Raw genomic sequence first — 23,166 nt, 5'->3', positions numbered from 1 at the left:
ATCAGGATGTCGTCCAAATAGCATTGGATCCTTATGAATAAGGATCTGAGATATGCTGCTACAGCCACCAAGAGGTTGGTAAAAGTCCATGGGGCTGATGACAGGCTGAACGGGAGAGCCCTGTATTGAAAATGGTGGCCGCCATAGCAAAACCTCAGGAACTGACAGTGTTTGGGGTCTATGGGCACATGGAGGGAGGACTCTGTCAGGTCTACCGAAGCTAAAAAAAAAAAAAAAATCTCCCTCCCGCAGGCCCTGTAGGATAGAGTGGAGGGAGTGCACCTTGAATCTTCGGTAGATTAGATGCAAGTTGAGGATTGCTCACCACCCCCACCCCCCAAGGCCTTTGGAATCACAAACCAAATTGAATAGAACCCCTGTCTCTCCTGGTCTCCAGGAACCAGCTGGATGGCCCGAATGTCCAGCAGATGGTGGATCGCCGATTCCATGAGATGGGGCAGCACACAAAGGCACCGGGGAGGGAGCAAAGAAACTCCCGAGAGAGATCTGATCATAAAGTTGTCAGGATCCAGGCATCTGTTGTGATCTGTTCCCACCTCTGCCAGAACAGTCCCAGATGGCCCCCTGTGGGAGAGGAGGCTTGGGTGTCACTTGTTGCATCTAAAAGATCTGTTGGAATCCCGAAAGGACCTTCTGTCATCTTGCCTCTGATGCCCTCTGGAGGCAAAGGCCAGTCTATAGGCCTGAAATGAGGATCTTTGGAAGAAGGGCCTACTTTGACGGGGAAAGCTTGCCCCAGCTTCCCCCTGTTTAAAGGAGGGCTTTCTGTAGTAGGGTGTGTGCTTTGGTCAAAGCAGCTGTCCACCACTTCAGGAGGCTAGTGCGACCCAGAAGTGGTGAGCTCAGCACAGCTCCGCAATTTAAGGCAAGAGTCAAAGCAAAAAGGGGAAAAAAATGGCTGACTCTTTAAAATTGCTACAAGCCCTGACAGATCAGAGGCTTGCAAGCCAGTGCTGGCTGCACCGCAATCAATTTGGCAGTCTCAAGCATCTCACAGCTGCCACAGTGCTCTGGTGACTGGACAGGGGGTCAGGATTCAATCTAGATGGCCAGCCCCCCAAGGGACAATCATGGAGATGAACTGCAGAATTGAAACATCTGAAATGGCTGCCGACACTGAAAAAGGGCAGAAGCACCTCGTGGTTTTCACGGCTAGCACAGATCAATAAGAACAGACCGGGAGAAAGTGAGTTGAATAAGACACTGACTCCCGCCCCCCCAGCCCGGGCCACACCGGTTCTCAGAGGCACCTCCAAACAAATTTACAATCATAATTCCAAAAACCAGTCCACCAGCAAAGATTTTTTTTTTTTAAAAAAAAGGCAGTAAAAAGAAAACAAAAAACAAAAGTGCTAACCAGCAAGCCGGCTAGCTGTCAAACCTGCTCTAAGCCTCTCTAAGACAAAAAGCTTAATCCAGGGGGTGAAAATTCTTCTACAATCCGAACTATTCAGAGCCCTTAAAGGGTGGTCTGAACATGCTGAGACCGAGTGAAAAACTAGGGACCATTACCAGGGGGTGTGTCCTCAGTTTTTCAACTCGGTTTGCAGAGCTAGGAGACTAGAGACTACCCCATCCTGGATTCTCCCTTAGGCTCAGTGGAGAATAACCATGTGATTTCCTCCTTTGGTTTGTCATTCTTGTGAATCTTGTTTGTAAAACTCTGAAATTGGCTGACAACCCTGATTTGACTTTCTGAACTTTGGATTGGATTTTGACTACTCTTCTGCATGTATTTGTTGGAAGCAAAACCACTCTGGCAAGCTTTCCTATCCAGAGACTGTGTTCTGATTTACATTGCTTTCCTTGTCTGCCTTTATCAATCCAGCCTTGAGTAAACTGCTATTTTCACCTAACAACTGTGTGTGTATATGTTTGAAACCAAAACAAGACACACCACTACTGTAAATATATATATATATATATTTATGACTCCTTTTCCATTCTAAAAAGAAAAAAAATCTTGATCACAGTGATCCATTTTCCTTCTTTCAACACCCATTTGTTATTAACAATCAACCTGATTGACCCACCTTCACATTTCATATTAATTAAGATTGTATTTATTTCTTCTACTGCTTTCCCTGTTATTACCCAAGGATTTAGGGACACAGTATTTTTGCCTACGAATACACTGCACCAAATGGTCAGGCAGATTTATGTTTTCTAAACTTTTATGACTATCTCTTTGCCTGATGTTATGTCTGACCAGTGGTGGAATTCAAATTTTTTTTACTACCGGTTCTGTGGCTGTCGCTTGGTGGGTGTGGTATGGCTTGGTGGGTGTGGCTTCGTGGGCATAGCAGGGGAAGAATACTGCAAAATCCCCATTTCCTCCCTACCCCACTAACCTGATTTCCAGCTCTGTTCTCCTATGCAGGGCAACAAAAGAAGACCCAGCCGATCAACTGTACTCAGGAGGCAGAGAATAGATGGGGGCAGGACCAGTCAGAGGTGGCATTTGCCGGTTCTTCGAACTTCTCATAATTTCCGCTACCGGTTCTCCAGAACTGGTCAGAACCTGCTGAATACCACCTCTGTGTCTGACAGGCAATTTGAAACTCCATCAATCATTCCTGTTGTGTAAAATTGAAGGAAGCCTCCCTGTCATTGTCCGAGAAGGACGAGGATAGAGTCATCTGGACAGATTGTCTAATGTTCCAATTCAATTAATTCATTTTGATGTGAATCCAACAAAAAGTCATTCTGAGCTGTCTGAAGTCACAATAGACCACTGAGGATTCTGTTCTCATGGATACAAAACAACCTAACATCCTAATCTGGATGAAAGAAGCCACAGGGGGTTTCATAGGATTAGGATCGATGTGAGCTGGGTTTTTTTCCACTGCAGCATTAAATTGGGCTGGTTTTCATGTATAGTTCATTTTTTGAAGTTATTCAGTATTAGTTTGTTTTTTTTCCTCCCCCTTTCTATTCTTGCCCTGAGTTCATTCTCTTGGAAATTAATAGGCAGTTCAATAAATGATTCTGGAAAGATGGAATCTCACTTTAGCTACTGTTTTAATAATAGATTGGTGTATAAACATCAATGGTAATAAATTTGTATGAGTGATTTTCGCAACTATTAGCAGTAGAAAAGAATGCAGTTGGTGATCTTTAAAAAAAAACATAAATACAGAACAATTTTCATTGTAGAAGTCCCAGAATGGCCATTTTATGTCCTTTAATAACAGTAACATCAACAAAATGAATTCAGTTTGGTGATCTGCTGGTTTAGCCAAAAGGAACAAGCTTTTACTAGAACTCCAAGCAAGAGCAGATTATACTATTCCTTGAACTGCATACAGCAAGGCAGCAGAGTTCGGGCCATGTTAAAATCACAAAAACTGGCCTTGACTTACACACACACACACACACACACAGGGAGAGGGGGGGAGGGAGGGAGAGAAAGAGAGGGGGGGCACATAATCTTGTGTAGTCAAATGCATCCCCCTTTTAAATATAAGCCACAAGCTTGCAGGGCAGGGGAAGAGAGGAGAACAAGAAAACCTTCCCTACCTAAGCTAGTCACTGGATCTTTAAAGATGTAGAATTTTCAAATCCTACTTAACAAGAATGCTTCTCCTGGGCTCTTCCATCCATATTAGCCCTGACTTATTCCTTCCATACATATTAGCCCTGTCTTATTCCGGCTTCCTGGTCCATCCAAAAATGATCTTAATTTGCTCTAATTTCACATCCCTCAGTATAACATTTGCCGTGTATTACCTGAGGACTAAGGAAATGTGTGACAACATCAAGATATTGCTCCAATTACAAAGCTATCACTATAACTCAAGAGATTATGGCAGCTGTCAGGGTCTGTGGACTTCCATCCAGATGCTGCTGAATTATAATTCCCAGAGGCTTCAACTGGATGGCCCGTGGAAAAAGATGCTGTGAGTCATGATTAGCAACCCACGCAAAGTTACAAGTTCTCTATTCCTAATTAGTGTAGGAGGAGAGCTGTACTGTTTTGTCTATTGTAGCAAAAACAGGAGGACTCTAAAAGTCCTCTGCCAACTAACAAGTGCTATTAAAAGGCATAACCTTTTAATAAAATGTGTTAGTCAGAAAAGGTGCTAAAAGATTCCTTCAGGGTTATGATGACTTAGTTACCCAGACTCCGAGTAAATACAATATTTTGCTTCCTATTAGGAATTATGTCTTGTTCACTCCCTATACTTCTCTTCCATTATTCTCAAAAATCTTAAGGCTAAATATTACAGAAATTGCCTTCCTAAAACCTGCCAATGTTTAACCATCAACAGAAATATGCGGACAAAAAGAAATACGTAATTTTTAAAGGTGTAAGTTTAGAAGCTTAGAGAACACCTGTAAAAAGTATTAAATATCTAATTATGATTACAAATATTATGAACCTTGAAAGGACATCATGAATAAAAGGGAAAGTTATACAATGGGATTAGAACTGTTGTAAAATGTAGTAAAAAGCATTCCTTTGTACTGATCTCCTGATATAACAAACATTACTATAGGAATGATTCAAATAATAATCTTCAAATAATAAACTCTCTTCTTTCACTCCAAATAGGAACAAATATTAGTATTATCTGGGAGACACAAATTAAGAATTAAATGAAAAAGAAGAAGAACTTTATTGTCATTGTACAAGTACAACGAAACTGTGGATGCACCCCAGCAATTTTCTATTCATTAAAATAACTCATGTTGATATAATTGTGTCCTCCACCACTTATTACACTGGGGAGCGACTTTCTGATTATACAATTGGGTTACATAAATATTTATTTAAAAACAACAACAGACAAACCAAATAAAATCAAGATTTGGGAAGGAAAGGGAGCTTTAGGGCTGGAACATCTCTATAAGTGGCATATTTGAACCTCTTTGATCCTCAATAGGAAAAGCAGTAGAGATACTTCAAGACTTCTCTCCCCACCCGCATGCAAATGATTTCACAAAGAATACAATTCTGGTCTCTTTTCAAACTATTAGCAAGTGTCAGTTCATCAGCCAATAATAATCTAGAAGTGAGCCAAGCTGTGATATCTAAGCCCCTTTGCTACAGACCGTACAGCCTGCTCTGACCATGGGTATTAAAAACTAGTGGTGAACAGTTCTTTCCTATATTTAAGAAGAAAACATTAAAATAGAAGCCTTGGCTTCAGATTATTTTAAGAGAATCTTGGAATTTCAGCTCTAAAATGAAAAACAAAAACCCCAATCCATTTGTAGTGATTAGCATCATTAATGTGCCCATTTTAGCCATCCTGCTCCTCTCATACAATTCTCAGCCATCAAATGGTTCCCTATTTTTCCAATGTTCTAAAGAAGGGGTCCCCAACCCCCAGTCCATGGACTGGCACCAGTCACTGACATGACAGAAACCGGGCCGCACAAACAAGCAAAGCCCCATCCACGGGATGCAGGCAGCATGCAAAACCACGCCCCTTCTGGTCCATGGAAAAACCTCTCTCCAAGGAACTGGTTCCTGGTGCCCAAAAAGTTGGGGGCCACTGTACTAAAGGAAAAGAATTAAAATGGTGAATATTACTGTGTTAAAGGCAGACTTAATTTGAGAGGTTAAGAATAACATAAACACAGATGAAATTTCCTGGGGTTTTAAGCTCTTGTTTTGTAAGAGGATTTCCTACAAAAGGTTATATAACTCTGTGGAGAATCAAAAAGAAAAGAACCCCAACAGGTAAGAAATTCCAAAGGAACTTGTCATGAAACTTCAGAGAAATTTCCAATAAAAATCCATTAAAAGTTCTCAGACAAAAAAGGAAGAACTAAGGAATTCTTTCCAATATCATTACTTTCTGAAGACATCTCAAATTTGGAATTTTATTACCTTGGTTTTCTGTGGCACTTCAACAGAACCCCACCTTTGATAAACATCTTATGAGGAAATATTTTGGATAAGGCTGTGTCAATGCACAAATTTTGTACAAATATTTAAAAATATAGTGAAAAACATAGCAACCAAATATTCTTAGGAACAAATTACAAGGAAACAGCCACAATTGTTATGCAATTGCCAATCTGTTGATTTTACACTACCTTCTTAGAGAAATATAAATAAGATGAAAAATGATCTCAAAATGTCAAATTCAACCGTCAATGCAAATTTCATTGTTACTCATTTTCAGAACGCAGAAAGTCTTAATTCATTTGATACCATACTGTATTTACCACAAGATACAAGAAACTATCAAACATTTTCTAAATAAGAGTTTTCAATCCATAAGTTTCTACCAATATGCCCTCTCTATTAGTTCTGCATAATCCTGAAGAGTTTTCAATAGTTTACACAAATAAAAAACACAATTAAAGCATCCACAATCAGATCAAAGACAATCTATAACATATGCAGAGAGCCTTAAGAAGAACCAACAGTAGCCCAGAAAAGCTCCATTCTTCCTTCCATAACACTGTTAAAGTAGGAGCTAACCTGATGTCCGTTAGAAGGCCATTACAAAGGATCACCACCAAGAAACAGCACCTCTGAGAACTACCTCCCCTTACCACCCTAAAGTGGGGAACTCTTACCAACTTTTCCCTATGTAATCAATTGGGCTGAGCTGATTTCAAGAATGCAACAAAGGGGCCACCACGCATGTGTAATATGTTCCTACTACGAAATGCTGTCCAATACACGGGCCACTGCTCTTTGAACCAACTTCAGTTTCCAAGTAGCCTGTAAAGAAAAGTCATGGACAATGTGTTACAGTAGTCCATCACAGATAGTGATAACAGTACGAACCATTGTAGCAACATTCTTCTGACCCAACCACAACCGAGCAAAGGATCCCCCTGGCCACAGTCTGCTATTCCAGCAGGAACCACAAGTTCTAGAAGACACTCCATGTTACAGACCTGTTCTTTCAGAGATAGTGGTTCTCCATCAAGAGACACCACTGGAGCAGGCAGAAAACCTCAATGGACAATCAATAACTCTGTCTTCCCAAGACCCAATTTCAACCTGTTCTATCCTATCCAGACCTCCAGAGCCTTCAGGCACTGGGGAAAGATTTCAATGACATCACCAACCTACTGTACTTATGTCTATGTCAATGTGTTTATCTAATTCCTAAATGGTCCTATAAACAATGATGTTCTCATTTGTTGCCTAAGCACATAACAAAGTCTTTACCTACCATTTAGGCACCTTCAAGTTAGTTGCCTTCGGTTACTTTCAGCTGCTGCTCTGAACTGCTGCTGAAGTGCTGGCTTTGCAAAAAATTTTGAAGTGGTGGTGAAGGTGCTTTACTAGCTGCTGGCTAGCTGTAAGCTCTTACTGTCTCTGCTGGAGTGATGAAGCTGCTGGCTTCTGCTTCCCTTTTTAGTTAGTCTACTATTTGTTTTTGTCACTTGTTAAATGGGCAACGCCACCAGCTGCAAAATCTTCTTGTCTGCTATGTCACATGACACAAAGTTTTTTTCCTTCACGTCCACACTCAGATGTGTTATTATTGGAGACTAGGTATGGTTCAGTACTCTTCAAGCTGCCTAAAAGTTCCAGGGGCTGGGGGGAACGAAAAGAAGGAAGACTTCATATTGTCCACTGCAAGGCTTTCTTTCTACATGATGTAAAACTAAATTTTGGTTCAACTGTCCAGAAAATGTCTCTCATTCCCTTCAGGAGGACTCCTGGATCTTGAGTTGAACATCTGAAGACATATCATATTTTGATAGCCCTATGCTGTGAATTCATTTCTGAGGGATCATGCCCAGAATCTGCATTTGATTAGTAGTTCAACACAAACTCAAAGGTTTTATTTATACCAAGAATCACACCCATGATTTTATCTGTTCTTCAAATTTCAGACAGCAATTTCCTAAGAGAGGTTTCCCTCAGGCACCGAAGGAAGACTTAGTTAATATGCACAGAAGACGTAATCTCATCAAAGTGACTCATCAATTGTATTCCTTAGCACCACTTTAAAAAAAAATCAATTTTGGATTTATTGCTCTTCTGGTCCATCTTCCAATGTTATATAACTTATCAACAAATGCAATTCATCCAGTGGTGGGATTCAATTTTTTTTACTACCGGTTCTGTGGGCGTGGCTTGGTGGGCGTGCCAGGGGAAGGATATTGTAAAATCTCCTGTCAGAGGTGATATTTGCAGGTTCTCCGAACTACTCAAAATTTCCGCTATTGGTTCTCCAGAACTGGTCAGAACCTGCTGAATACCACCTCTGCATTTATCCCTCTGAAATTAAAACGGGGGATAAAGAGCCTGCTGAATGTGGTTCCTATCAGACGGAGCAACTAACCCACAGGTTAGTCCTCAACATTTCTTTAAGACTCAGCAGGAAATATCTGGGATAGGGCTTATATTTCCTCCTACTTGTTCCCTCCAAACTTTCAAAGACCATAGCAACCAAATGTTTCTTAATTATCTGCCTCCAAATGCCATCCTGCATAATGGCAGCAGTGTTAATATTTTGTTACTGTGTGCAGTAACAGTACATTTACTCTGATTATTATAGAGATGTGATCTGAGTGCCAGGAGCTAAACTGTGTGTGCTTTGAGTGTGTGCTTTGGAAAACATTTTCATGCTACACCGGTAATAAACTAGGGAGCGCTTAGAGATGGCAAAAAAACTACCCCCAAACCCCAATGCTTTTAGATCATCTGAAACAGATCAACACAATAGGTCTTTCAGCTCGAGGAAATTTTGTTCCACCCAGGAGGGGAGCAATTGGATGCACAAAACGTTTCCTGAGTCAGAGATTCGACACCCTAAATCCCAGGGCTCAGTTTTTCTTACTGCAATTAGCCACTCCGTACTTTTGACGAAGAGCCATTATATTATTCTGCCAACTATTTAAACTGGGTTGTTCCATTCATCTGTAATTACAAGGAAATCATGAAATGTTTGAAAACTTTGAAACGTCTGTGTCCCACTGATAAAAAGCAACTTTAAAGACAACGATGTTAACATTTATTATGATGCCTAAAAAGGACATATTAAACAAATTATATAGAAAGCAAGAAACAGTAAACAAATTATCAAATACCACTTAAACATCTAAAAATTAATCTGACCTGAACATGGGACTTCGTTTCTATCTAACATGGGATTTTGTTTCTATACGTGACAACAGCAGCATGATTTCTCTATGCACAGACATGGAAGAACTTAAAATTCCTACAATGGAGAAATGGATGGTGGAGTTAATGGAATTGGCCGAGATGGCAAAATTGACTACTTTGATTACAGAAAAGACTGTCTAGCTTTGTTTCTGCTTAGAAATTATTTTTGGCCTTTTTTGAATGAAAGTAAGAGAAATGAAAATTTAATGTTGGGATTGGACAAGTAGAACTGTTTATGATTATGGAAATGTGTGTACAGTTGTTAATTTTAGAATAAGATGCTAATGTGTTTTATATTTGTAGCCACACTCAAGAAAATTGGAAGTTACTCTTTTTCTATTTCTTCCTTTTTTTCTTTTCTGTACTAATTTTGCTCTTCTTATAACCTTTTCTTTTTCTAACCATTTTCTTTTTGTTTCCTTATATTTTATCTTTTGTTGAAACTTAATAAAATTTTATGAAAAACATTTAATTTGAACTTCATATTCAGTCTGAAAGAGCAAGAGCTCCTAAATTTTAGATCAGAAGGATGAAAGCCTCCTGTATCAAACCAGAAGAACCTTGGCAGATATTACCTCAATTGCCATCATCACATTCATCCAATCTGTGAGGGAAACACAGAAATACCTCTGAGGACAGTAGAGAAGTTGTTCTTGCTTTCTTAAAGCTTCCAGGGATGATTGGATCTGGAACGTATTTCTATATTTCTCTTCACCATGCCAAATAAGCACGGTAGCAACCATAAAACCACTTCTGAACTTAAATTCATCCATCCTCAACATAACAACTTCTGCATCATATCAGCTTCTCCAATCAGCCCACCTCATTCCAGTTAATTTCTAGAAAGGTAAACAACTGTGGCAGAGAAAGATCCTATTTAATGACATGGCAAGGGCAGCTCAAGTCCCAAAGTCCCATAAATGTCATAACAGAAAGAACTGAGCAAGCCCTGGTGTCCAGTCCAAAGTTTGACCTTAAAATACCTCTAGGAAAACAATTGTTATCAATCCAGAATTTTAAAGAGAAAATCCATATATAATTAGCAAATATTCCTGGCCCAATAATCCACATTCATAACTGACAATGAAAGAGGTGCTTGAAGTATAAACTGCTCTGATATTTTAATCTCCCACACCACATTCATCCTCTGCAAATATCGGGTGGTTGAAAGATTTGATAATTCAGATTCCACTTTGAATGGATGTTTCTTAGAGATGCAATTTTCTCCTTTAAAGGAAAAGCAACGCTAGTGGTAGAGAATATTTCATGTCTCTCTTAATGGAGTCTCATTCTTTCATTCTGAGAAAAGAAAACAACAGGCGGGCATTCTGTATGCTTATATTCTGCAACATGCTGTTTGTATGTAATATGATGTTGAGTATTACTAAGTAAAGAATGGAAGATCAAATCAATCTTTATTATGGTCATAGACTGGGCACAGAAAATGAAGCACCCAATCCAATAAAAATCCAAAATACAGCCATATTCAAAACGTGTTGTTGTTGTGTCCACAATCTCAAAAAGAATTTGGTAGTTCTGAAAAATGACAGAAAAGAAAAATCAAGTCATCATGGGGGAAAGCTTTTGATTCATGCCAGAAAGGATGGTCATTGCCACCTTTGGTTTTAGAATAAATTGGATGGGTGCTGGTATTCAGAAATGTTGCGCCAAAAATACAGTAACGTCATGTCTCCTGAAAAAGCTGTTTCACATTTTCTTTTCAAGGAAACTCAATTGCTTGGAAAAGAGCCATAATACATGGCAATAACTTCAAAAAGCATCAATGAAAAAAAAACACCAAACAATGTGCAATCTGGAAAGTAGGCTTGAAATAAAACCTTATTTTTCAGTCTTTTATAGTAGGTAAGGCCATAGGAACTGATCCGCCTTGGGTATTTATTTGGCTCAAATCTCACCTTTTGCAGAAGAGCTTAAAGCAATTTAAACAGTGCTGCCTCCTCTTGTTTTTTGCCCACAGCAACCACCCAGTAAGGAAGGTTGTTTGTGAGTCACTGATCCCAAATCACCCAGTGACGTTCTGTGGCTGAGAGTTTGCCTTGTTCCCCTGTCCCTAGCCCAGCATCTATAACTACATCACATTACACTGCCAGGAAGGAAAATGATAGACAAAAATCCCTATCCAATGCTGAATACTCTATAAGGAAATGAATGACCTTCTGAGCACATAATAATTTCTTTCTTTCTTTCTTTCTTTCTTTCTTTTTCTTTCTTTCTTTCTTTCTTTCTTTCTTTCTTTCTTTCTTTCTTTCTTTCTTTCTTTCTTTCTTTCTTTCTTTCTCTGTGTCTTTGTCTTTCTGTCCTTGTTTATTGTATTGTATTGTATTGTATTGTATTGTATTGTATTGTATTGTATTGTATTGCATTGCATTGCATTGCATTGCATTGCATTGCATTGCATTGCATTGTACTGCATTGTATTTGTACTGCATTGTACTGTAAAGTCCTGATGAATTTAAAGTAGTCCAAAATCTAAAGTAACAGCAGATAACAAAATAAGGAGAAGCAACTGGTATTTTTCTCTATATTCCTCATATAGTTCTCTTGGGCTTCCTATGTTATATCCTATAGGCCAGCAAAGTTGGCATCTTCTTCCTATAAACTGGGTTTGCAGTCAGGTAACGTTTCCACCATATAATAAAGTAAGTCATCTTTCCTTACAAAAGTCCCCACTGAAAAACTATTTCTCACACACTTTCAAAGGCCAATCAAAATTCAAAATACCCTCTTATATTATCCAGCATTTATGCTTTCTGTTCCTAATGCAAACTTACAACAACTTCAAAGATGTCCTTTGAAATTATGGAACTGAAGTCCAACACATTTGGAGGGAACTTGGGTTGACAAAGATTAGCAGCAGAGATGTTGCTGAATTACAATTCTCTGCTCCCTTGCTGTTTAAAAGACAATCATAGATTTTTGCTAATTTTTTAACCAGCAATTTAAGATTCCGTGTATATGTTAAATATCACTGATGCACATATTTCTTTACAAATACCCAAGGAATCCCTGGAAAATCTCTTAAGAGCAAATAAACCACTTGATATTGGCACAGATAAAGCAAATGCACCCAAATGCACCCAAATACATGTGTGACTTAAAGTATTACTCTCTAAAAACTTAGAATCTATACATGATAACTCAAAAATGAACTGCACGAGGTTCAGGGAGGCTTATTCCCAGATAAATGGTCTAGGTTTGCAGCCCAAACCTACAATTTCTGTATTCATGAAGTAATGAGCATCACCAAAAGATACTAAAATAAAGTTCTTAATATGTTCCAGTGAATAAACATTTAGCAGCAGCAGCAGCAGCAGTTCTTCAGCAAAAATTTTAACAAGAAGATACGAAAGTACACAATGCACTGAATGCCTGCATTACATACTGGAAAAAAGCAAGCACCATCATAACTGAATTTAGCACTGTAGTTACTATATATCTCTGTATACCTTTGCCAGGTAATTCATTGCAATCTGGGTCAAGGAAATGAAAAAAAAAAATTGTAGCCACTTTTTTTCTCCTGCTAGTTCAAGGTTATAAAAATAAACATTTCATAGGAAAAATATAGAGGGGATGCTTGCAAGGCAAAAGGTTTCCAAGAGACAGCTCTATCTCCTGTGGTTCTTACAAGTTTCAGTTTAGCAGCCATTTTAGATGTTTTTAATGATTTGCTCTTAATTTAACTTTCAGGAAATGAATCCAAATTGTAACACAAGAGGAACACAAGCAATGTGTGTGTGTTTGGAGAGGGGGGTGTTCAGACATTTAAAAAAATAATTTACTTTTGGCAGAGGGTGGAGCTGGCATTGCGACGATACGGCATGCGATCTTGGAGGTCTGAGATCGCTGCCGATATCTTTGCTCCTGGACGGTCCAATTGGATCTAAACCGTCCCGAAGAGACGGTGAAAGTAAAGAGCACAACCTGTCGATCCCAAGGATACCGCGAAGTCCCTGGTAGATCCAGGAGAAGCTCTTTTTGCCAGCGGCAAAGAGGCAGCCATTAAAGCTGCTGAAGTTGGCACAGCTCCGAAATGAAAGAGAATGGAAAGAGAGAGTGTGCCGGTTTGGTGAGAATTTTTTCTTTATTCTAAGATTTGAAAGGACACCCTAAGGAAAAGAAAGAATCTGTAAAAGTTTTGACAGAAGTGACTAAGCGGCGATTTTAAAGAGGAATGTCAAAGTAATTTTTTTTTTTCTTTCTCATTGCTGGATTTTCTACACACGATCTTATATTTTGAAACTGGACTGGTTTTTTCTCTTCTTTTATCTATTCTTTTTCTCCTTTTTGATTTTATAATATTTTAGGCTAGAGACTCCCTTTTAGTTATTTTTTTAATATCTTTTTCTTTTCTTAATTAATTCTTATTATATTTTGCTTGGAAAAGGAGGGGGAAAGTGAAAGCAAAAGAAACTTTGTAACACTGCCAACTAGAGGCTTGGAAATATTCTATTTCTCTTTTGACCAGACAAAGCTGAGAAAGAACTGAGACTTCTTTTCAAGGACATTGCTATTTGATAAGATAGAGGGAAGAGCATGGGAGAGTATTATTGCAGGTGCTCTTCTGGGTTTCTATCAACAGTTGGAGTCTGGTGTTGAAGCTTATAGGAAAAGAAAAGGTGATAAGTCTCTGGAGAAGAGAGTTATAACAAGAGCCTTGGATAATTAAACAAAGTGCAGTGTGCTCTTTTTATTTTTTCTAAGCTGTGCTACCCCTCCTCATCAGTTTACTTTTTGTAATAGCTATTTGGATTTCTGGCCCTTTGGAACTTGTCTTTGTTTTGTTTTTTCTTGTCTTTGGAAGTTAAATTTCTATGCTTGCTCTTTATTTTAAAGGAAAAGCTTTAGTATTAATGATTTTCTTCCTTTTCTTTTTAAGGGAGTAGTCTTTTTTTCCCTTTTTTTCCCTCCCCCTCCCTGGTATTTTTGTCTTTCCATCTACCTTCCATATTGGCTTTTTTTTCTTTCTTTTTTGTTTATTTTTCTGGCCTTCTTTTTTTCTCTTATGCATCTTTTTATACTTGAGACCTCTTAATTGGATTAAGGTGTTGAAGAACCTGAAGAATTTTCCCTTTCTCTTTTTTAGCTTTTTATTTTTCATTTTCTGCCTTTTTTAGGATTTTACAACTTTTTCTTTTTTGTGTGTGTTTATGGTCTTTTCCTTCATTTTTGAATTTTTACTGTTATCTAACCAATGAATTGGATTAAGGTATACAAGAACCTGAAGAATTTTTTTTCTTTTTTTATTATTATTACTATTTGGCTTCTTTTTTCCTACTATTTTTATTTGGAATTGCAATTGGTTATTTCGCAATTGGATTAAGGTCTAGAAGAACCTGAAGATTTTGAATTGCTTGAAATGAGTAGGAAATTAACAGCCCCTGGTTCCTCAACTTCTGCTTCTTCCTCTCCACCACCTGGAGGACAATGTTCAATACAGACAATGTTACGGCAAGAAAAAGAACAAGAAAAAGTGACCCTGAAGATGATTATGCAAGGAATTCAAAATATTCAAACAAGAACAGAGAATATTGAAAAGAGAACAGAGAACATCGAACAAAGAACAGGGAAAACCGATGAAAAGGTGGAGAACATCCAACAAATGATGATGAAGTACGATGAGAGATTCCAAAAAAATTGAAGAAGAAGATAAACAAAGAGACAAGAAGATTGGAGATATTGATAACAGATTAACTGTGGTTGAACAAGATAAAAGTGGTATGCTGAGATGGGAGATGGACAGATCAGAATTTTATCTTAGATTCCAAAACATAGAGGAAGAAAAGGGACAAAACCTAGCTGAGATAATGATAGAAATATTGGCTGAAGCTTTGGAAATAACTGAAGAGGTGATGATGGATGGAATAGATGAGGTCTATCAAGTCTTCACAAGATATGCAATGAGAAATAGCTTACCAAGAGAAGTTCACATCAGATTTACAAAGAAAGCCATTAAAACACAAATATTGCAAGTGGCAAGAGAGAAAACACTGAAATACAAAGACAAGGAGGTTGTGGTCTTGAAACAAGTACCCAGAAGAGTGAGAGAGATGAGAAAAGAATACTGATTCCTGACCAAAATGCTACTTTAAAAAAAGGTGAATTATAGATGGCTGATTCCAGAAGGTTTAATGTTCACATGGCAAGAACAGAGATATAGAATTGACTCAATTGAGAAAGCTGAATCATTTTACACAGAATTTTTTAGAGGGAAAGAGGAAGAGGCAGAAAAAGAAATTTCACTAACTGAATTCCAAGAGGACTGCCAAATGACGACTGAAAAAGAAGAAGGTGCAGTAGGTGGAAAGGAGGAAGCCAAAGAATAACGTGAACCAAGATCTACGAGAGCTGTTAAACCTAACTACAAAATATAACCAAGAAAAGAGGAATGGTTTTATACATTAAAGATATTATCCCAGCGAAATTGATTTATACTGATGACAACGGAAGAATACTAATGGTGGAAATAATGGACAATAATACAAAAACACTCCTGATTGCAATCTATGCCCGAATGACAATCAAGAAGAATTTTATAAAAAATTACACATGAAAATAATTGAACTGGACTATGCTAATATAGTTATGATGGGAGATTTTAATGGAATTGTAGACAATAAACTGGACTATACAGCACAGAAAACAATAAAGCAAAACAGAAAGACCCTCCCAAAATCTTTTTTTTAAATGGTAGATGAAATAAACTTAAAAGATACATGGAGAGAAATAAATGCTAAAACCAAACAATACACCTTCTACTCAAATAGACATTTATCATGGTCCAGAATAGATATGATATGGATGTCAACAGAATTGTTAACTAATATCCAAGAAATAAATATTGAAACAAGTATTTGGGCAGATCACAATCCAATGACAATTAAATGGAAAGGACAAAGAAGATCTAGATGGACGTTAAATAATACTATTTTAAAGGAAAAAGACTTCACACAGTGGATGGAGAAAGAACTGGCTTTTTTCTTTAGAGAAAACAAAAAAGAAGATACATCAATCCAGAACGTATGGGATCCAATGAAGGCATATGCCAGAGGCTTGATAATAGAAATACCATGAAAAGAAATACCATGAAAAGATTTGCCTCTAAGGCATTAGAGGATGAGTATAAAGGACTTGAAAAAGAGTTACAGAAAATGCCACAGAAAAAGGACATTAAGTTAAAAATGGATATAACCAAACATAAAATGGGTCTAATAGAAAAAGAAGAACTAGCACAGAAAATTAGAGGTGCTAAACAGAACTATTTTGAAGATGCAACCAGGTAGATGGTTAGCATATAAATTGAGAAAGAAGAAAGAATCAAGGAAAATATTGCAATTAATAGACAACCAAGGCCAAGTTTGCTATGGTAGTAAAGAGAAGAAGGAAATAATACGAGACTATTATGGGAAACTATACACACAAGAGAATATTGATGAGGAAACAGTTAAACAGTATTTACAGAATGCTAATCTCCCCCAGATACCTAAAGAGATTGAAACAATGTTAGAAAGCAATATAACGATGATGGAGTTAACTGAAGCACTCAAGAAGAAAAATAATGGAAAGGTACCAGGCCCAGATGGACTTCCGGCAGAATTTTACAAAACATTACAAGAATCGTTGAACCTTCCATTGCTAGAAGTTATGAATGAAGTTATGTTAAAGAAGAGGATACCTAAATAATGGTCAGAAGCTTTTATTACACTTATTCCAAAAGAGGAGGCCGATCCATTACAAATCAAGAACTATAGACCTATTTCCTTACTAAATGCAGATTATAGAATGTTGAAGAATAACTCCAAAAAATGTTGGAAATGTCATCAGACACCTGGCTCATATTACCATATGTGGTGGACATGTGCAGATGCTAAAAAATATTGGACTAAAATCCACACGTGGTTGGAAAAAATGACAAAAAAGCATATAGATTTGAAACCAGAGATATTTTTATTGGGAATTTTACCTGAAGTATATAGTAAAGACTTGAAATACCTGGTTGTAAATGTATTAACAGCAGCTAGGATAGTATTTGCTAAAAACTGGAAAAATGAGAAAATACCATCACAGGAGGAAATCATTTAAGAAAATATTGGAATGTGCTGAAATGAGTAGATTGACATTTGAAATTAGAGAACAAGATGATAAACAATTTTATAAAATTTGGAATCTATTCTATCAATGGTTAGACAATAAAATATAGTAATGAAATATGTAGATTCTTAGAAAATAATAAATATATAAAGATGTATTTTTTTCTTATTATATCTACAATGATTTTAGGATAGATTTGGGATGATAATATGAACCGTCATAAAATAAATTAAGTAAAACATGATTATTTTGTAAAACATGAATGAATAAAAGTATAGTCAAATGATTGATTAATAATGATATTAATGTATTTAATATTTGATTGAAAGTACGAGAGTATATACAATGTAATTGTAATTGAAGACTATGAAATGGAAGCACAAAACAATTTGTAAACCAACCGGCACACTGCATGTATATATATGGAAGAGTGCTTGATGTTTTTATGTTTTGTTCGTTCATGTTTGTTTTAAAAACCAATAAAAATTTTAAAAAAAAATTGATTTTTGTTTTTAGTTATCACACTATCACACTAAAATATTGGCTGTGACTGAGGTGGAGAGACTTGCTCTCAATTTCAAAAGAACCAAATGTAATCAGTTAGAATTTAATATGTCTCACATTTTCGTGTTTGAAAAAACATTTGCATTATCAAACTCCAGTCTCATCAAATATAGGGCAAGGAGCAAGCAAACAATAATCCAAATGAAATCTATTTGCTCTATGCAAAATTTTCTCTTTTTTTTTTTCTTTAGTTAGGTGTCACCAGTGTCTTTTTCAAAGATACCAAAAAAAAAACAAAAAGGCCTGGGAATGCAACAGGCAAACACAAGGGAATGAGTGAGGGAAAATTAAATAAAAAAGGAAATAGCGAGCGACCGTAACACAGCAATATTAAAATTATCTCTCAAGGGAAGAGAATTTAACAAGGGAGGGGTTTTTTTCCTCTTTAATAGAGTTGGACAATCTTTTAAAAAGGAGAAAGGAAGAAGGAAAATGCTGTTTAGCATTTCCCCCCAAAGTACAGTGCTAGGTTTTGAATAGGCAGCCCTAGTTCATTCTTTGCAAAGAAGAGGCTAACTAAGAGAAGAACACCTCTTTTAAATGGCTTCTGCTGCCAAGGGGGCTTGTGGCGGGGGGGGTTAAAAGAACTTGTCAATTGCAAAGGAAATTATCCCTCCAGCTGGTGTCCATCACAAATGGAAGCTACCTAATGAAGGCACCAGGGTTTCCTCCCCCCCCCACCTATTTTTGTGCCCCTCTTCTCCCCTAACCATAACCAAAGCAAGACCTGGGTTAGGGACTCTTTTCCTAGTGGTGTTAAGTGAAAGAGGAAGCCCTCAGCACTGGGAATAAGCTACGCTTAACTCAATTAAATCTACATATAAATATGCTAATGTTAAGTACTTTTAGAAGCTGGGGGGGGGGGGGCTTTCATGATTCTTCTGACAGTGGAGGGCTTTTAGATTATGTGCATTATTTTGAAGCACGGAGATAACACTACAGCTAGTACATGTACAACCAGCCAGCTTCAAAAGCTTTCATCTGTTTTTATTATCCTCATGACAAGAGCTTATTGTCTTTCTGCAGCACTACTTGAGTAAATACATTTTGGCATGATGAAAGCACCAGGGTAGTTCAGAATATACCCCATAGAACTGTGCTGTTAGAAAGGAACTGCAAAGAAAATTCAGCTTGACCTAAAAACATGGCAGTAGCTGAAAGGACTTTTAATTCCAACTGCTCTACAGTCAAGTGGTGGGGAGATTCAGAAGCTCACAGTGGAATTGGTCTGTGTGACAGGTACCTCTTCTTCAGTGGTGGGATTCAAAAAAATTTACTACCAGTTCTGTGGGCATGGCTTGGTGGGCATGGTGTGGCTTGGTGGGTGTGGCTTGCAGGACATGGCAGGGGAAGGATACTGTAAAATCTCCATTCCCACCCCACCCCACTAACCTGCTCTGTTCTCCTGTGCAGGGCAAGAAGACCCAGCCAATCAGCTGGGACTCAGGAGGCAGAGAATAGATGGGAGCGGGGCCAGTCAGAGATGGAATTTGCCGGTTCTCCGAACTACTCAAAATTTCCACTACTGGTTCTCCAGAACTGGTTAGAACCTGCTGAATACCATCTCTGCTCTTCTTTCTTCCTTTATCACCCTTTTGATGAACTTCAAAGATTTTACATTAACATAACTGCAAATGATCCTCTAAACAACTTGTCATATATATAAGTCATAGTTCAGTCACAAAGACAGCTACTATGGTGCATTTAGCTTTCATGCTCACCGGAAATACTAACATTAAAAATAATTTGGAAAAATAATTATCCCATAACATTTATCAAATAAATATGCTACACTGTAGCATATTAATTTTTCCCTAATGGTCATAGGCTCCAGCTAAAATTGAAGGCATGATGAAAATGCCATGCCAAACTTTAGTACAAGGAACTGGTGCTTAAGGTAAACACAGTGACCTCAAAAAGCATTTACACAAATGTCATAACTGTGTTTGGTAAATACGGACTACCCATTATTTTCACTTCCAAATCTCTAATCAGAGATTGAATCCACATTAAAACAAGTCAACAACACAAAATGTAACAAAGAGTTACTTTGTTCTAGCATGAAATCTACTGCTGATATGGCTCCAACCATATCTGTATTCTTCCATTCCCCTAGAAAAAGGTTTCCTTCAAATGCTAACAATTAGGCAGTTGTTGGAAAATGTACGGTATTTTCAGGGAAAAGTCATATGTGTGTATACATATTATTGTATCTTTTTTCTTCTTCTATTCAATCATGTCCAATTCTTGGAGAATAAACAAATCCCTGCAACATGGCCAGGTTTTTCAGAAGTAGTTTGCCATTGCAAGACAAAGTGACTGGCCCAAGGTCACTGAGCTAGCTTTGTACCTAAGGCAGGACTAAAACTCAAGGTAACCTGATTTTCAGTCTGATACCTTAAACACTACACCAAAGTAGCTTTCACATATATAAAAGACATAAGTCTTTTATATAAGACAAAGATTTCCTAAGGATTACTTAATCACTTTTGATGAATTCAATACTATACTCCTCTGAAACTGGTACCAGTGGTCAGGACAATATAAAGATATTCTAAAAGAAATTCATAAAGAATTCATTTTTCCAACAATATTAAAATGAATAAAGCTGAGGTTATGTAGGTCCAAATATAAAAGCTACTGCTGTAAATCACATAGACACCATGGTTTGAAAATAGTTTATTAAGCAAACCACAATGCTGGATTCATACAACTTACAGCACAAAAATCACAGAAACCTCATAAAAATTAACACTATAGATGAGTAAGGTGACTATGCAAATATTTCACAGGATCCATGGTAAAGAAAATATATTCATATATGGAATACCATCCTTTAAACAAGCTTTCGTAGTGTTGAGGCAGTAACCGTGGAGATCTCACTTACGGGTCTATGCCGATAACATCTGCATTCTCTGTGTTCCTAATGTATCTGTGTGACATCAGAGTTCCATTATCACATCTGCCTTCTGATCATGCCAGCCAAAGCTAGGAGACTTGAGGGAAGTAGCCCTTGAAAAGAGGCTTCCAAAAATGGAGAAGTGCATATAAAGCCCTTCCTTATGTTTGTAAATGCAGCCATCATGTCTTCTTCCAGGCACAACAGTTTCTGAATCTACTCTTTTTTTTGGGGGGGGGGGTGTCTCTATATACAGGTAGTCCTCAACTTAGGACCACAATTGACCCCAAAAATTTTATTGCTAAGTGAAAACTTTGTTAACTGAGTTTTCACTTTTCTTGTCACATTTGTTAACTGAACCACTGCATTGTTAAATTAGCAAAAATGGTTGTTAAGGGAATTTGATTTCCCGATTGACTTTGCTTGTCAGAAGGTTACAAAAGCTGATCACATGACCCCAGGACACTGCAACCGTCATAAATGTGAATCAGTTGCCAAATATTCTGAATAGCAACCACGTGATCATAAGGATGCTGCAATGGTCATAAGTGTGGAAAAATCACTTTTTTCAGTGCCATTGTAACTCCAAGCGATCACTAAATGAACTGCTGTAAATCGACAACTAATTGTACATATGTATGAACAACTACCATACTTCACATTTTTACAAGAAAGGAACATTAGATTTTCTCAACAAATTATATGTAAATGGGAGAATAGATTCATTGAGGTTCACAAAAGAGATACGTTTTGTATTAATTGTTTGCAAAGGCATCCCAAATCAGATTACTAAATAATCTATCTAGATACAAAAAATCCCTTTTCTTACCATATGCAGAAAATTCATACAAAGAATCAGCAAAGAATCTATGTGCATGAAGATCAGGATTGATCAAAAGAATTTCACAACCCAGTCTAAAAGAATCACATTTGTCAAATGTTTTTAAGAGAGTTTAGTTGAACTGGAGACCATCTATTCTAGCCTTCTTTAACAATAGCCACAAAGATATCACCAGCAAAATCACAAATAATGAGATATGACCTGGGTTCTTTACCTATCCTGATTTAAATCCAGGGGTGGGATTCTACCAGTTCGCATCTATTCACTAGAACCGGTTGTTAACATTCTAAGCAGTTCGGAGAACCGGTTGTTAGAAGAAATTACTGGCCTAATCCTGTAAGGAAGGCAGGAAGGAAACATTCTGGTGTTGCTTACAGAAACTGCCTCTCCGTTAACCCTTATTACATTCTTGGCAGGACTAGACTTCCTGTCTCAGGAACGTCTCTGGAGCTTTTTCCCCCTCCTTTGCTGGTACTTTGCTTGTGTGGAGTGACCATTCAAAGTTACAATGGCACTGAAAAAAGTGACTTATGACCATTTTTCATACTTACGACTGTTGCAGCATCCCCACAGTCATGAGAGGCCAGGCGAGGAGATGCGTGTCTTGATGTGAGTGATATTGAGTTGGCCATGCCCAGCCAATAACATGCCCACCAAGCCATGTCCACCGGTCACATGACCACCAAGCCATGCCCACCAACTAAGCCACGTCCACAGAACCAGTTGTTAAAATATTTGAATCCCACCCCTGCTTAAATCTGATCAACTATAACAGTTAATCGAAATAATATTATCAGAAATAATCCCTGTATTTTTATGCACCTTTTATAAACCATTTCTGCTAGGCACATTTTCCCCCTGAAACACTTTCTTCTTTCTGGCTGGCCTTTTCAAGCTCTAGGATTCCATCAAAATACATGAAGAGTAATAAAAACATGTTGTGCCTTTCTATACAAACCCTGCAGATGCCCACAAGACAATAAAAAATTAAGAACTGGCCAGCTTCCTCCTTAATTAACACAGTTATGAATATTAAAAGAGAAGACAGGGATATTTTTGTCAAAATGAAAAAAGACTCTAACTCATGTTGCCCTTGAATTCTATCAGAATTCTAACAAGATTTCAATTTAGAATTACTTTACTGATAATTAATCAAAAACCTTACTGCGACTATCTCATCTGTTATCTTTAAACAGGATTTAGACAGCTATATGTGAATCAACTGCATAATAAATCAACTGCTAACCAATGTAAAAAAGAAAGTATTATGCATGCCATTATTTAGTTACCCATGGCCCTTGGTCATTGCCATGCTGATTCCTGCATGCTGGTTGTGAGATCATGAGATTTGAAGTGTAAAAAAATGTGAAAAGGGCACCAGAATGGCAATTTCAGAATTAAATCCTAAAGTTTCATTTAAACTAACTAGAAAAACATAATATTCACATTAAGCTAATATGGTTTATTGATTATGGCACAGAATGTTGTATGATTCCAAGGAATAATTATTATTCAGCAAAATAGCATAAGGAATTTCCCCACCCTGCATTCCAAGAAATATACTGAACAAGCTTTGGACATGATAGTTGTTGCAAGAATACGATGCTCAAACTATTAAAAAGAAGACATAGTTTCTTCTCC

General features: G+C 37.5%; 1 protein-coding gene across 11 annotated transcripts in view; it reads right to left on the bottom strand.

The window, feature by feature from the left end:
- PLCB4 (phospholipase C beta 4) overlaps window positions 1-23,166 on the bottom strand; it is a 187,925-nt gene that overhangs the window by 109,200 nt on the left and 55,559 nt on the right. Inside the window, exon 1 of one of the 11 annotated variants that reach the window (XM_087948430.1) lies at window positions 6,559-6,706. The exons of the other annotated variants lie outside the window; for them this stretch is intronic. The gene's annotated coding sequence lies outside the window, so the exon portion shown is untranslated. Of the gene's footprint in view, window positions 1-6,558; window positions 6,707-23,166 lie in introns of those variants that run through there. 11 annotated transcript variants of the gene reach the window in all.

Source organism: Notechis scutatus, chromosome 1 (genome assembly GCF_049901735.1).
Source record: "Notechis scutatus isolate UNSWTSFEM ecotype Mainland chromosome 1, rNotScu1.2, whole genome shotgun sequence".
Lineage (NCBI taxonomy): Eukaryota > Metazoa > Chordata > Lepidosauria > Squamata > Elapidae > Notechis > Notechis scutatus.
This window is presented reverse-complemented; position numbering and strand designations above follow the sequence as displayed.